The sequence below is a fragment of the Pan paniscus genome, chromosome 13, assembly GCF_029289425.2.
Source record: "Pan paniscus chromosome 13, NHGRI_mPanPan1-v2.0_pri, whole genome shotgun sequence".
Lineage (NCBI taxonomy): Eukaryota > Metazoa > Chordata > Mammalia > Primates > Hominidae > Pan > Pan paniscus.
The window spans coordinates 120,401,886-120,419,175 of record NC_073262.2 but is presented as its reverse complement, the minus strand read 5'-3'; the positions used below and the strand labels follow the sequence as shown (position 1 = coordinate 120,419,175).

General features: G+C 37.1%; 1 long non-coding RNA gene across 2 annotated transcripts in view; it reads left to right on the top strand.

Moving 5' to 3' along the window:
- LOC129397305 (uncharacterized) overlaps nucleotides 1-17,290 on the top strand; it is a 524,961-nt gene that overhangs the window by 2,714 nt on the left and 504,957 nt on the right. Inside the window, exon 2 of one of the 2 annotated variants that reach the window (XR_008624581.1) lies at nucleotides 2,648-2,763. This is a non-coding gene — a long non-coding RNA (uncharacterized LOC129397305). Of the gene's footprint in view, nucleotides 1-904; nucleotides 2,764-17,290 lie in introns of those variants that run through there. The other variant, XR_008624583.2, reaches the window with a different exon arrangement.

Here is a 17,290-nt window from a genome sequence, read left to right as displayed (position 1 = left end):
GGCACGGTGTTAGGGCCATCGTCATTTTTCCCTCTGGAAGGATTCTTGAGTAATCCCCCGGCCTCTCTCCTCACCCAGCACCATCTTTTTCATGTCGGGCTGGGGAGTTGGAAGGAAAAATCCAGCCAATCGGCTAGCTCCTTCCAACTGCCCCTTCCCTCAGCCAGCCCCTACCCAGGACGTTGGTATCCCAGTCTCCTCTCTGCCACCCCCGAGGGGCCTGCCTGTGTGGGGGCCCTTGGTCATCCTGCACCGTTTGTCTCCGGGATGGGAGGGTAGAGCCACATTCTCCACTCAGCTCTATCACTAACGTTTTGATTTTCATCTCCCTGACTTTTGGCTGATATCTCAATTGTTTCTGAACTCAGGCACAGGAAGCCTCCTCCAAAGCCCCAGAACAGTGCTTCTCAACCAGAGATGGTTTTGCTGCTCAGAGAACATTTGTCACAGTGTCGGGTGGGGAGGGGGCATAATATGGGCATCTACTGAGTAGAAGGTGAGAATGCTAAAAAAAATTCCTAAAAATGCACAAGACAGCCCCTCACATCACGAATTATCCGACCCCAAAATGTCAAAAGTGATGAGGTTGATAAACTCTGACCTAAAGCATAGGGTGTTATGAGGAATTAAGTTAGAAGTACCTAATGCAGCCTTGTTGGGGGAAGGTTGTATGGAGTGGGAGTTCAACGAAGGCTTCTGGAAAGAAATAATATCTGATTTAGGCTTTGAAGTGAAGATGAAGATTGCCACGTAGAGGAAGACGATTTTCAAAATTGGACACATGGCAGACTATCCAGATAGTGCGAACAGAATGTGCCAAGGCGTGGAGAATGAGGGGCTATGGTCTGTCTGAATGAGACTGTATAGGACAGGAAATTAGGCTGTGGAGGTGGGCAGGGGCCAAGCATGAAAGGCGTTGCATACTTAACTATGGAATACGTTTTTATAAAGTATAAAACAAGCACAAAATGTGTTTAGAAAAGTGCATACGACACTAGTATATAGAAATGTAGAGTGCATTGAATTATCAATTATATGCGACTGTTTCCAGTTTTTGGCTATGATGAATAAGGGCTTATACACAGTTTTGTACTTGTCTCTTGGCATTCATTTTTGTGAATTTTGCTTTGGGTATAATCCTAGTAAGGGAATGGCGGGGTCATGGGGTGTGCATATGTTCAATTTTAGTTGATATTTTCAAATAATTTCCCAAAGTTCTCGTAGGAATCTACAATCCTCCAATAGTGTAAGAGAATTCTCATTGTTCTATATCTTCACAACACTTAGTGTGGCCAGTTTAAAAAATTTATCTCTTCTGGAGTATGTGTAATGGCAGGGCTTTATTTTATTTTTATCATTTTATTTTTTTCAAAATAAGGTTTGTTGACATGTAATTTGCATACAGTAAAATTTCACCATTTTAAGTGTACAGTCTATAAATTTTTATTAATATATGCATTTGTTTAATAAAAATATATATTTTACCACCCCAAAGTTCCCTTATTCCTGTTTGTAGCCAATCCACTCCCGCCCCCTTTAGTAACTAGTAACTAGTGATATGTTTTCTGTCTTTATAGTTTTGCCTTTTCCAGAATGTCATGTGAATGAAATCATTAAGTATGTAGTATTTCCAGTTTGGTTTACTTTCACTTAGCAATATGTTTTTGAAATTAATCCACTTTGTTTCATGGATAATCAGATGGGTAATTTCAAAAGAGAGATGGAAACTACTAGAAAAATCAAATAAAAATGCTAGAAATAGAAAACACAGTAACAGAAATGAAGAATGCCTTTGATGGGCTTGTCAGTAGACTCAACATAGCTGAGAGAAGAATCAGTAAACTTGATGACAGTGTAGTAGAAATTATTCAAACTGAAACACAAAGGGCAATAAAGAGTGAAAAAACAGAACAAAGCATCTAAGAACTGTAGGATAATATCAGTGGGCTAACATATGTGTAATTGGAATCCCAGAAGATGAGAGAGAGGGAAAGGGGAGGGGAGGGAAGAGAAAAGGAGGGAGAACTTGGACAAATTATAGTCAAGAATTTCCCCAAATTAGCAACAGATAGCACACCACAGGTTCCAGAAGCTCAGAGAACACCAAGTAGTAAAAAAACCAACCCCCTCCCCTAAAAGAAAAAATATGCTCAGCTTCTCAGTTCATCACTTCTGTCTCCCAGAATGGGCTGATGCATCTGGAGAAAATCAGATCGAAATGCCAGGCTCACCTCTTTGATCCCCTCCTGGATCTTGGTGTCCTCATTTTTCACTGTTTTGATAGCAACCTAAATATCTTCAAGTTGATGAAAAATGTTATATAGCTTTTCTTATTCTATTAAGCAGGAGAGCCAATTCAAATACTTAGTCTGCTGAAAGTACTGAAAATAAAAATCAAGGCAATCTTTTTTAGTTTTTTTTTTTTCTGGTTTTAGTTCATTGGGAATTACTGGTCTAATCTAACTAATAGGCTAAGACACATACATGATATGTCTTAGCTAAGATATATGTACTTTTTATATAAAATTAGCTTTTGAACCCTTGTAGTAAAAGAAAATAATTTAGCTTCCTTATATTACTTTTACTCTTCCTCCTAATTTAAAGAATAAAAATATGAAAGTCTTTTTTTTTTTTTTTTTTGAGACAGGGTCTTGCTTTATCATCAAGACTGGAGTGCAGTAGTGTGATCATAGTTGACTGCAGCCTCAAACTCCTGGGCTCAAGCGATCCTCCCGACTCACAACCTCCTGGAATTTTTTGATGGTAAGAATAGTTGGCTATTTTTTTCATTTGAAATTTTGCATGTGGACCTCTATTTCTTGTTCATTCAACTCTATATACTCTTTCTTGATTTCTTTTGATATTATGTATCAAAAACCAGGCATTGATTTTTCCTTTTACCTCTTTTTATCCCCTCCACCTGCATTCTTGAATTGGCTTTATTTTATTTTGTTTATTTATTTTGAGATAGACTCTTGCTCTGTCACCCAGGCTGAAGTGCAGTGGCACAATCTCGGCTCACTGCAATCTCTGCCTCCCAGGTTCAAGCGATTCTCCTGCCTCAGCCTCCCAAGCAGCTGGGACTACAGGCACGTGCCACCATGCCTGGCTAATTTTTGTATTTTTAGTAGAGATGAGGTTTCATCATGTTGGCCAGGCTGGTCTCGAACTGCTGACCTCAAGTGATCCGGCTATCTTGGCCTCCCAAAGTGGTAGGATTACAGGCATGAGCACTGTGCCTGGCCTATTTATTTTTCAGTTAAACTTTTTATTTTGAGATATCGTAGATTCACATATAGCTGCAATAAATAATACAGAGAAATCTCATGTATCCTTTACTCAGTTTTCCCCAGTGGTAGCATCTTGCAAAACTGTAGTACAATAACACAACCAGGATAATTACATTGATACAGCTGAGGTATAGAATAGTTCCATCACCACAAGTATCCTTTTTGTTGCTCTTTTATAGCTTTGCCCACTTTTCTCCTACTTCTACACCCTCCTTAATCTATGGCCACTACTAATTTGTTCTCCATTTCTACAATTTTGTCATTTCAAGAACATTATATAACTGGAATCATACGGTAATCTTTCAGGATTGGTTGAATTGTGGTAGTTTGTGTTTTTCAAGGAATTGGCCCATTTGATGTAAGTTGTCAAATTTATATGTGTAGAGTTCATAGTATTTCCTTATTATCTTTTTGATGTCTGCAGAGTCTCTGATGATATTCCCTGTTTAATTTCTGATATTGATAATGAATTTTGTCAATCGTATTGATCTTTTCAAATAATTTAATATTTATTTCATTGATTTTCTGTTTTTTGCTTCATTGATTTCTGCTGACATCTTTTATTTTTTTATTTTGATTATTTTGGGTTTATTTTGCTCTTTTTCTTCCTGGATTCTCAAGGTAGGTGCTTAGATTATTATCTGAGACTTTTCCTGTTTTCTAATGTATGTGTTTAGTGCTGTAAATTTTCCTCTCAGCAGTTTTTTAGTTGTTTCCACAAAATTTGACATTATATTTTCATTTTAATTTAGTTAAATATATATTTTAATTTCCCTTGATACTTTTTCTTTGACTCATGGGTTGTTTAGAAGAATGTTGTTTAGTTTTCAAGTGTTTGGACATTTTCCTCTTGTCTTTATGTTATTGATTTCTGGTTTGATTCCATCGTGGCTGGAAAATACACTCTGTATAATTTCAAGTCTTAAAAATCTATTGAAGTTGTTGTTTTTTTTTTTAATGGTCTAGGATGTGGTCTACCTTGTTTTGTGAACATTTGAAAACAAAAGAGTATTTTGCTGTTGTTGCGTGCAGTGTTCCATAAATGTTGATTAGATCTTCTTGGTGAATATGCAGTTGCATTATTCTATATTCTTGCTTATTTGCTGTCTAGTTTTTCTATTAATTGTTGAGAGAGGAGCATTAAAGTTTCCAACTATAATTGTGGACTTTTCTATTTATTTTTAATTCTATGAGTTTTTGCTTTACATATTTTGCAAGTCTGTTGTTTGGTGCTTGTACACTTAGGATTGCTTGGTCTTTTTGGTAGATTGACTTTTTTATCACTATATAATGTCTCTTTCAGTTTCTGGTAATTTTCTTTGTTCTGGAGTCTATTTTATATTATATAGCCACTACTTTTTCTGATTAATATTTATATGTATGATATCTATGTTTTCATCCATTTACTTTCAATCTTACTATATAATTATATTTGAAGTGAGTTTCTGGCAGCGTATAGTTGGGTCGGCATTTTTATTTCTCTTTGCCAATCTTTCTCTCTTAATTGGTGTATTTAGACCATTTACATTTTATTTATTTATTTTTTTGAGGTGGAGTCTCACTCTGTCACCAAGGCTGGGGTGCAATGGTGCAATCTCGGCTCACTGCAACCTCCGCCTCCTGGGTTGAGGTGATTCTCCTGCCTCAGCCTCCCAAGTAGTTGGGACTACAGGCATGTGCCACCACACCCGACTAATTTTTCGTATTTTTAGTAGAGACAGGGTTTCACCATGTTAGCCAGGATGGTCTCGATCTCCTGACCTCATAATCTGCCTGCCTCAGCCTCCCAAAGTACTGGGATTACAGGCGTGAGCCTTCGTGCCCAGCCGACGGTTTACATTTACGTAATTATTGATATGTTAGGGCTTAAGTCTGTCATTTTAATTTTTGTTTTCTCTTTGTTTCTCTTCCTCTGTTTTTTTTTCCTCCTTCCTGTGGGTTACTTAACATTTTTTAGAATTACATTTTTATTTCTCTACAGTGTTTTTGAGTACACCTATTTGTATAGCTTTTTAAGTGATTGCCGTAGATATTATATTATTGATGTGTGCCTTATAAAAGTATACTGGTGTCAACATTTTACCAGTCTGAGTGAAACGTAGACACTTTTCCTCTCTTTATGTCCCTTTACCTTCCCACATTTAGAAGATAATTGTTTTAAATATTTCCTCCAGATACACTGAGAATTAAATTAGACAGCGGTATAATTTTTGCTTCAACTATGGAAAACTCAAGAGGAGAAGGAAGGTCTATTGTATTTAAGTATAATTTTTACTCCTGTTGTTTTTTCTTCCTTCTTGATGCTCCAAGAATTCTTTTATGATATCCGGTCTAGACAAGTTTCTTTAGCTATCCTTTCGGAGTAGATCTCCTGAGGCAAATTAGCTTTCCCCCAGCACCTTCATTCGGGAATGTCTTGGTTTCTTCTTCATTGCTGAATGATATTGTCATTAGATACATGATTTAGGGCTGTTAGTTCTTTTCTTTGAGCACTTGAAAAATATTGTGGCACTTCCTTCTGGTCTGTGTGGTTTCTAATGAGAAATCTGCTGTCACTCAAATAGTTTTACCCATGTAATATTTTTTGTTTGTTTTTAGCTTTCAGAAATTTGATTATGATGTGTCTTGGTGTAGAGTTTTTGCAGTTTATTACGTTTGAAGTTTTCACAGCTTCTTGAATCTGTAGGTTTATGTTTTTGCTAAAAATTAGGAAGTTGTCAGCCATTATTTCTTTAAGTACTTTTTTGGCCTCACCCTCTTTCACCTCTTCTTTTGAACCTCTGATGACATAAATGTCGTGAATGTCAGATAGTTTATTATAGTCTCACAGGTCCCTGGAAGCTCTGTTAATTTTTTGTTTCTTTGAGACAGAGTCTCACTCTGTTGCCCAGGCTGGAGTGCAGTCGTGCAATTTCAGTTCACAGCAACCTCCGCCTCCCGGGTTCAAGGGACTCTGGTGCCTCAACCTTCCCAGTAGCTGGGATTACAGGTGCTCACCACCACACCCGACTAATTTTTGTATTTTTAGTAGAGACAGTGTTTCACCATGTTGATGAGGCTGGTCTCGAACCCCTGACCTCAAGTGATCTGCCTGCCTTGGCCTCCCAAAGTGCTGGGATTACAGGTGTGAGCCACTGTGCCCGGCCTTCATTTTTGTTTGCCGGGGGTGGGGTGGGGTGGGGAGGTATATTTTCCCTCTATTATTCACACTGGGTAATTTTTTTTATTCTATCTTCCAGTTCACTGATTTTTTTCCCCTCTGTCCCCTCTGTTCTGCTGTTGAGCCCATCTATTGAGTTTTAAAATGTTTGTTATTATATTTTTCAGTTCTAAAATTTCAATTTGTCTATTTCTCACATCTTCTATTTATTTACTGAGATGTTCTATTTTTTATATGTTCATAATTGCTCATTGAAGCATTTTTATAAAGGCTACTCTAAAACCTTTATCAGATAATTCTAACATCTTTTGGTGTTGGCATCTATGGATTATGTTTTTCATTCAGTTTGAGATTTTCCTGGTCTTTGGTATGATGAGTGATTTTTTAAATTGAAATCAAGACATTTTGGGTATTATGAGACTCTGGATCTTATTTAAATTGTATGTTTTAGCTGGCTTTTCCTGACATTGTCCCAGCAGAAGAAAGAGGGGTTGTCATTCAGTTATTGCCAGATAGGGCTAGAAATGCAGGGTTCCCATGCAGCTTCTGTTGACACCTAAGGGGGTGACTCCTCATTACCACTGGGTGGCATTGGGAATTCTTCCTCCCCACTGGGCCTCTGCACACACCTCCTGGGAGAGGCAGGGGTGCTTTATTACTACTTCTCACAAGGCCTTCTCTGATACTGTGGGGGTGGAGCTTGTTAAGGTGGGGATGAAAGTTCCATCTCCCTATTTGTCCTTCTCTGACTAAACCCTAGGGGGGAGTAGTTTGGGGTGGTGAGGCTCCCCATTCAGTCCTTGCTGGTGTGTGGGAGAGTGGAGCCATAGATTTTTCTGTGGTGTGTGGCTACAGTAAAGCAGTTATCATCAAGGATTTTTTTTTGTCTTTCTAGACTGCCCATTTATTAATCATTTGGCTAAAGAAAGCAGAGGTTTGTTGGGACTTTTATTTGTGTCGACACCAGTTGGCGTTTCTGGTTGCTGGCTTCTTAAACTCCAAGTCTGGGAATATGAGGCAAAAAGAAAATCCAGGGACGTCACCACTGTGTCATTCCTAGGGTCTAAAGTCCCTACCGGGTCTGCCCTCTTCTCACCTTTCGGAGTTTCTTATTTGGTGTGTGTATATATTCATTCCAGAGTTTTAGTCATAATTAATAGGGGAAATAGGGAAAAGTGCATCTGCTCTATTTTCTCAGAAGCAGAAAAGTCTAGCTTTATTTTTATTTTTAAAAACTTGCACATATATTTTGAAAAATAATTAAAGTGATACGAGCACATGCTGAATAAAAGTGCTGTAATTAAAGTCAAAAAGCTCTGAAGAACAGGTTACCTAATTTGCGGGTCCCAGTGCAAAATGAATAGGCAGGGCCCCTTGTGTAAAATGCCAGGAGAAAAAGTGCCATTAAAGGTACTAAAATATAAAGCATTTTCCTTTCTTTCCTAGTTGTCATGGCATTTTAAAATTGGTATTCAATTTCATTCTAAGTACAAATAAAAAATTATTTGTATGATAACATTCGTCTTTACATTGTGCAATGCCAGTTTTAAATGTAAATATAAGAATATTTAACTCACAAGTAAAATCACTTAAATTACACAATTATTTATAGCTCATGCATTCAGTGGAAATGCTAATCCAAACAAATTCAACTGTTTTTATTTTATTTTATTTTATTTTATTTTTTATTTTTAACTGGTACAAAGTAATTGTACATATGAGGGGACTTCAAAAACTTCATGGAAAATGTGTATTATGAAAAAATGATGCATGAATTTCCAACTTTTTTGTACCAAAATAAACTCATACTAATTAGTTATAGCATGTCTAAGCAGGATCTAGCTTGAGGCACTAAGAAGGATAAGGCCTCAGATTGACAAGAGCCCCTATCAGGGCAACATGAATTCTGCTACAATTAAAGCAAGAACAAACATATGTTTCTGGTGAAGCTTTGGTGAAAGAATGGTGAAGTCACTGATGCTTTACAAAAAGTTTATGGGGAAAATGCCCCAAAGAAATTGGCACTTTATAAATGGATAGCTTGTTTTAAGAAGGGATAAGAAAATGTTGAAGATGAAGCCTGCAGAGGCAGACCATTCACATCAATTTGTGAGGAAAAAATTCATCTTGTTTGTGCCCTAATTGAAGAGGACTGATGATTAACAGCACAAACAATAGCCAGCACCATTGCCATCTCAACTGGTTCATCTTATGTAATTCTGACTAAAAAATTAAAGTTGAGCAAACTTTCCACTTGATGGGTGCCAAAACTTTTGTGCCAGATCATCTGCAGATAAGAACACAACATTCAATGGAAATTTTAAACAAGTGGGATCATGATCCTGAAGCATTTCTTTGAAGACTTGTAACAGGAGATGAAACATGGCTTTACCAGTATGATCCTGGTAGATGGCTTTACCAGTATGATCCTGAAGACAAAGCACAATCAAAGCAATGGCTATCAAGAGGTGGAAGTGGTCCAGTCAAAACGAAAGCAGACTGGTGGAGAGCAAAGGTAACGACAACAGGTTTTGGGAATGCTCAAGACATTTTGCTTGTTGACATTCTAGAGGGCCAAAGAATGATAACATCTGCTTATTATGAGAATGTTTTGAGAAAGTTAGCCAAAGTTTTAGCAGAAAACCCCTGGGAAGGCTTCACTAGAGAGTTCTTCTCCACCATGACATTTTTCTTATTACACAAGTGCAATTTTGCAAGTGTTTTGATGAGAAATCATTAGGCATCCACATTACAGTCCTGATTTGGCCCCTTCTGACTTCTTTTTGTTTCCTAATCTTAAAAATCTGTAGAGGGCATCCATTTTTCTCTGTTTAATAATGTAAAAAGACTGCATTGACATGGTTAAATTTCCAGGACCCTCAGTTCTTCAGAAATGTATTAAATGGCTGGTGTCATAGCTTACAAAAGTGTCTTGACTTTGGTAAAGTTTATGTTGAGAAATAAAGTGTATATTTTTATTTTTATCTTTTAATTCCATTTTTTCTCATAAGCTTTTTGGAGTCCCATTGTATTTATGGGGTACATGTGATATTTTGATACCTGCATACAGTGTGTAATGATTAAGTCAGGGTATTTAGGATATCCAACACCCCAAACATTTATTTCTTTTGTTGGGAACATTTCAAATCTTCTCTTCTAGCTGTTTTGAAATATGCAATAAATTATTATTAACTATAGTTAGCTGTCTGTGCTATCAAATTATAACCTATTTCTTCCATGTAATGATATGTTTGTACCCATTAAATAACATCTTTTCTTCTTCTACTCCCACCTTTCCCAGCCTCTGGTAACTATCATTCTACTCCCTACTTCCATGAGATCAATGTTTTAGCTTCTACATATGAGTAAGAACATGCAATATTTGTCTTTCTGTGTCTGGCTTTTTTCACTTAACATAATGACCTCCATTCTATCCATGTTGCTGAAAATGACATTATTTCATCCTTTTTAATGGCTGAATAGTATTCCATTGTGTATACAGACACCACATTTTCTTTATCTGTGCATCCTTTGAAGAATACTTAGGATGATTCCATATCTTGGCTCTTTGAATAGTGCTGCAATAAACATGGGGGTCCATGTATCCCTTTGATATACTGATTTCCTCTCTTTTGGTTAAATACCCAGTAGTGGGATTGCTGTTTTGTGTCATTGTTCTATTTTCAGTTTTTTGAAAAACCTTCAAACTGTTTTCCATAATGGCTGTACTAATTTACATCCCCACCCACCAAAATGGATGAGTTCCATTTTCCCTGCATTCTTGCCAGCATTTGTTATTTCTTGTCTTTTTTGTAATAGCCATTCTAACTGGAGTGGGATGATACATTATTGTGGTTTTGGTTTGCATTTTCCTAATGATAGTGGCGTTATTTTAGTTCTTGATATGCACACATTCTACCAACGTTGTCTGTCTTAAGCTTACTAATGAGTAAGGAAGGACTAAAAGGAAAAAGAACAATGGATTTTCCTATTTCTCCCTTTCCTTCTATGCCATCATTTTTAGCCCAAATGGTTGGCTCACACAGGAAAATAACATGAGTAAAAAAGAATATGATAGGATTCCTTGGTTGTTTGTGTCATTTGGAACACCATTTCCCTTTTTCTGAGTTCACAGCAGGTTCTGGTTCAAATAGAAAGCCTGGCCTACAACGGCTATCAGTGCCCTGTTTGCCTAGTCATAGATGTTATACACTTACCTGCACTCCCTTTGATTCTCAAGTATTGTGCATCCACTGGATTATGTGCTCATGTGGCATTGCCAACAGCTCCATGTGCATAAAGCAGCAAGGATTAGCCAACAAGCTTATTTAGCATATCTGCTCACAAGCAGGCTCTATTGGTCCACTGGATTTCATTTAGACAACACAAGTTCAAAGGCAAAGTCATTAAGAATTTCACAACGTCGACAGCAGAACATTAAACTAGACATGGAGCCCTTTAAGTTCAGGGCCCTATGCAGCAGCACAGATCTCATGCTCACTAAGCTGATCTGGAGCTTCCTCATCCCAGGCGCATTATTCAGATGGAATTTTAACTTTCTATTTTAAAGTCTTGTTTGCTTGTGATTCTCTTTTCTGTGATACATTTCTGTTTCTTAATGATCAGTTTTAGAGATTATCCAGCCATTTCCTGCTGTGACAGATGAGAATTAACTCACTTAAGCTCTTCCTTTCACCTACTGCTTTTGGAACTTTATATAAACATATTTTTATTTCTTGCTACACAAATTATAAAAATATATCTTGAGTCCCCATTTTGTATATTTGAGGCTATTCAGGTTCATTTCCTTTACCTATTCTCTCCCTGTTCATATTCATGTTTTTTAATGTGTGCTTTTACTTAAACTGTATTCATTAGGCTATTAATAGGTGCTGAAACAAGTTTCAAACACAATAAAACCTTACTGATTGCTCACAAAACAGCACTGGCAAGCCATTCATTGATTTAGTCTGATGGAAGCTTTATGAATACAACCAAAAATCAATGCAGTTTCCACGGTAAGCATCTGCCTTTTGCCAAGCTGGAAAGGGCAAAGAGCATGGACCAGGGTACATGGGAGAGGTTTATGGCCCAGGCCTGGAAGTGGCACTTGTCACTTCTCTCTCATTTCATTGGCTAGAACTGAGTTACATGGATACATTTTGTTGCAAGGGAGTTTGGGAAATATAGTCCACTCAAGTGCCCAGGAAAAAGAGGAAAATAATTTTGGTTAAAAACTATCAGTCTTTATCACTCTTATACTGTCAAATTAATAGCCTTTATATTCTCTTTGGTGATTTATTTATAGGTTGATTCTAAAAGCTGAAAATCAATATCCAGGTTCACATGAACAAAACTGCATGGTCCAGATTTTGGTACAGAGCAAAACCCACTCTAGCTAGTTTGAGAAGAAAGATGTTATGGTCCGAATGTGTCTTCTCAATATACCTAGGTTGCAATCTAATCCCCAGTGTGATGATACTAGGAGGAGAGGGCTTTGGGTGGTGTATTAGTCAGTTCTTGCACTGCTATAAAGAAATACCTGAAACTAGATAATTTATAATGAAAAAAGGCTTAATTGATTCAGTTCCACAGGCTGTACAGAAAGCATGGCTGGGGAGGCCTCAGGAAACTTACAATCATGGTGGAAGTTGAAGGGGAAGCAGGCATGTCTTATGTGGCTGGAGCAGGAGGAAGACAACAAAGAGGGAGGTGCTACACACTTTTAAAAAAACAGATCTCATGAGAACTCACTCACTATCAAAGAGAATAGCAAGGGGGAAATCTGCCCCCATGATCCAATAAACTCCCACGAGGTGCCTCTTTCAACATTGGGGATTATAATTTGACATGAGATTTGGGTGGGAATACAACCCAAACCATATCAGGTGGTGACTAGGTCATGAAGGTGGAGCCCTCATTAATGGGTTTAGCACCCTTATAAAAAGAGGCCCCAGAGAGCTACCTTGCCCCTTTCACCATGTGAGGACACAGGAAGAAGGCACTGTCTGTGAACCAAGAAGTGGGCCCTCCCCATACACTGAATCTACTGGTGCCTTGATCTTGAACTTCCTAGCCTCCAGAGCTGTGAGAAATAAATTTCTGTTGTTATAAGCTACCCAGTCTATGGTATTTCATTATAGCATACCCAAATGACCAAGACAGAGGAATTTATTAAGTAGATTTCAACATTATCAGGAGGACTGAAAAAAGAGACTCTAGGTTGAGATTTTAGAAACCATTTCAGAAATAGTCCCTGTGACTCTTCCGCAGTCAGGGAGCTGCTATCTCAAAAATCACAATGCCAATCTGTGAACAGGGAGTTGTTTTGACGAGGAAGTCATCATGGCTACTGTCTCTGGAATCATGCAGAGCTGCTCTGAACTGACCAGCAGGATGGGTGCTCCAATCCCTGCCTCAGCAGTCCTGAAGCTTGTGGCTAGATACTTGGACCTCTGTTAATGTTGCCACAGAAAAGCCAGCAATTCCACAGGATGCCAGCAGGAAACAGCACAAGCAGTAGAAACCTCACCTCCACCTTTGCCTCACGTTAGACTTCACAAACCTTGAATGAATCTAGTTGGCAGCATATAAAGTACATCTAAAACTCTAGCTACAATGGAATCTGGAAAATGTAGTTCTTAGTTTTCTAGGTTCTTCCATTCAGAAAAGCATACTAGAGAGAAGATGGGATGGAGACTGAGTGTCAACCCACCATAATGATTAAACTCCATTCCTTGGACTAACCATATTCTTTTATCCATGCTTAAACTGACAAACAACATTGATAGCAACAAAAACATTTTCCCTTTTAATATAATACAATAATCTCTTATAGAAAAAAAACAAACTCACTATCTTCCCCAAAACAGATGAGACACCTGAAGTCCCATCAGTAATTACAACTATCACTTGGTGATGAGCCTTCCCTCTCTAGTTTCTATATAATTCCAACTGATATTTTGTAGCTCATGGCTTACATTATAAAGTTATCCACCAAAACACATTCTATGAAAATGGTGGGGAAATGGAAAAAAAAACAAACAGAAAGGTAATTTTGTTTTGTTTTTTAAAAATAATGCAAGTAAAAGTATAGGTGGCTGTTACAGTCCTCATTTCTCTAACTGGTCACGAGATTGTAGTAATCATTTTGGTATTTATCTGGTGAAGCGACCAAAAACTTTATTCCTGAGGGTTTTGAATACTGTCTCTATTGGGTCACTGTATGTTCTATTCATTTTGCTAATAACTGAAGATGCTCCAAAGGATCCTTTGGGTTCTTGACACACTTTCCCCTGCTGCCACACAAGGTATAGCAACCTTAGTCCCCCTTTGCCTTTATCTGTTGATTAGTGGCATAAAAAGAAACAGGTTCCTAGTTCTTTGTTTAGTGGAACCATTTTTAGTTACCTAGGGGAAGAATTTCTCTTTTGGGCACTTATGTCTTAATGTCAGCTGAGCCCAATGAATGGGAAAAAAAGTTTGTAAGGGACCATTGGGTTTAATAGGGGCACCTCTCCTATTTCTCTCCCTTAGTTACTGAATACACACATTTTCGGCTATGAGAGCAAAAGAACCATATTATTCGTCTCCAGTTCTGAGTATATACTGCATGCTGCAAATGACACCCAACTCTCATAAGGTGTTGAGTGAGTCCAAATTGGAGCTGTGATTAAGCCTTCAACAGGTTTGTTCACTGTTCTATTACTCCACCTGCTTTGGGATGATGAGGTTCCATGATAAGACAAGTGTATGCTGTAGAAATAAGCCTATCATCCATTGCTTTAAAATTATTTTTCCTGGACAGAAACAATGTGGCAAGGGATTGGGAGGGTAATTCAAGTATTTGGAAAGTGCATAGATGCTGCTCTTAGTCAAACTACAACAGGCAGAGAAGACAAATGCATATTCCAGGAAATGTCTATTCCAGCAAGGGTAAATTGCTTCCTCGTCCATGATGGAAGGTGTCTAATAGGGTGGCTACATACTGTACTGGGCACTCAGTATTGGTCTCTGCAGCTGAGTACTCAGCAATAGTGGAAGCTGGATCAAGCTTAAAGGGAAATCCAAGCCCTTGTGTAACCTCCATCCCTGCTATTGTGGCCACGTTGTTAGTGAGCCCATTAAGCAAAAACTGGGGTGTCTGGGTAAAGAGGTCAATGGAGATCCATTGAATAGGCCATCTTGTCTACCTGATTATTGGCCGCATTTGCACTTGGTAAGTGTAGTAGGCAGAATAATGGCCACCCCAAAGACGTCCATGTCCTAATCTTTGGAACCTGTGAATGTGTTAACTTACATGGCAAAGGAACTTTGCAGATGTGATTGAGTTAAGGACCCTGAGATGGGAAGATTATCACAAGAGTCCTTGTAAGAGGCAGGCAGGAGAGTAAGAGTCAGAGAAGGAGATGCAATGTTAGAAGCCAAGGTCAGAATGATGCAAATACTGGCTTTGAAGATGGAAGAGAGCCATGAACCAAGGAATGCAGATAGCCTCTAGTAAGCTGAAAAAGGTAAGTGTATAAATTTTCTCCTAGAGCCTCCAGAAAGAAATGCAGCCCTGCTGGCACCTTGATTTTAACGCAGTGTGACCATTTAGACTCTGACTTCCAGAACTGTAAGAGAATACATTTGTGTTGTTTTAGGCTATTAAATTTGTGGTGGCAGCAATAGGAAGTGAATATAGTAATCATTGTCTTATTTCTGACTTTAAAATCAATAGCTTCTGTAGTTCTCTATTCAAAACATTTTATCATGTCAAGGAAATATCCACACATTTCTATTTTATTTGCTTTTAAATTTAAATATCAAGAATGAGTGCAGAATCTGATCAAATGCTCCCCCAGAATGTATGGAGATAATCACATGTTTTATTGTCTCTTAACATAATAAACTGTATTAATGGATTTTAAGGAGTTATCCTGGTATTCCTAGAATAATCCCACTTGATCCCATTTTTAATTTTTTGTGCTGAAATTTAAAAATATCATCTTTGAGGTGTAAATAACACCCAATAAGTTGAATTCACTTAAAGGGCACACTATTTTGTCAGTTGTATATAGCCACGAAACTACGACCATAATCAAGAGGCAAAACTTTTCCATCCGCCCCAAAAGATTCCTTATGTCCCATTACAGTACACCCTTCCCTCTACTCCGAGTCCCAGGTAACCACTGATTCTATTCCTTTACATGCTTCATTTTTTAAAGATTTTATATAAATGGAGTAATACTAGATATATGTCTGTGTGTATGTCTATCTATCCATCCATCCATCCATCCATATATACATTTCTGCCTTCTTTTCCTCTGCCTGATTTTGAGATTCTTCCATGCTTTTGTGTTTATCAGTAGTTTGTTCTGTTTTCTTGCTGAGTAGTATTTCTTTGTATAAATATACTATATTTTTTGCTTATTCATTCAGTTAAATGATGGATATTTAAGTTGGTTCCAGTGTTTTGGCTATTAAGAATAAAGCTTCTGTGAACTTTTACGTACAGAGCTTATTGTGGACAAATGTGTGGATTTCTCATGGGTAAATACCTAGAAATGGGCTGGTGGGGTCCTATGGTAGGTGTATGTTAAAATTTTAGTGAAAGGTAAAAGATTTATGCAATCTGAAGAAAAACCAGAGTATGCTGTTTAACTTAAAAAAAAATCCTGTCACTTCTTGGAAGTGGTTGTATCATTTCTCATTTCCACCAACAATGCATGAAGGTTCCAGTTGCTCCATATCCTCACCAACATTTGTTATTGTCAGTCTTTTTAATTTTAAACATTCTACTGAGTGTGTTAAGAATCTTATCACAAGCTTTGGGTTTTTCTGCCTATCTTACTTTTATTTGTTTCTAATTTAATTTGGTTGTGGTTAGAGAAATATTCTGTATGATTTTAATTCTTTTAAATTTATTGAGACTTATTTTGTGCCCAGACTATGGTAAATCTCAGCAAACACATAGTGCACACTTGAAATAAATGTGTATTCTGCAGTTGTTGGGTAGTGTTTTGTAACTATTAGTTAGGTCAACATGGCGAATATTATTATTCAGATTCTTGAATAATACCATTATTTTTATAGATCTTTACTGATGTTTCTGTCTAGTTGCTCTATTGCTTGCTGAGAGAGAGGTGTTAAAAACCTATTGTGATTATGGAATTTTCTATTTCTCCTTTTAATCCTGTCAATTTTCGTTTCATGTATTTTGAGGCTCTGTTGATAGATCTATACTCATTTATGGTTATTAAGTCTCACTGATAAATTGGTCCTTTTGTCACTATAAAATTTCCCTCTTCATTTTTTGGTACTATTCTATCTTGAATTCTATTTTATCAGATATTTATATACCTAATCTAGCTCTCTTATGGTTTGCATAATATATCTTTTTGCATTCATTTAATTTGAACTTATTCCTATCTTTATATTTAAAGTGTGTTGGGTTATGTTTTTTATTGTTTATTTTTAAATGCATTTCTCTAACCTCTGTGTTTCCATTTGGATGTTGAGACCATTAATAATTAATATAATTATTGATATGTTTGAACTTAGGTCTGCCATTTTGTTATTTATTTGTGTCACTTATTTTTTGTTTCTCTTTTCCTGTTTTTCTACTTTCTTCTGGATTGCTCAAGCATTTTTTAATTCATTTTATGTATTTATTAGTTTTTAATCTATACCTCTTTGTTTTTTTAAATTTTATTTTTGTCATTGTTCTAAGCATTACAACATATCCTTAACTTTTCTCAGTCTATTTAAGATTGCTATTGTACCACTTTACATAAAATATAGGCACCTTGTGACCATATAGGTTAATTTATAACCTCACCTGCATTTATGTTACAGT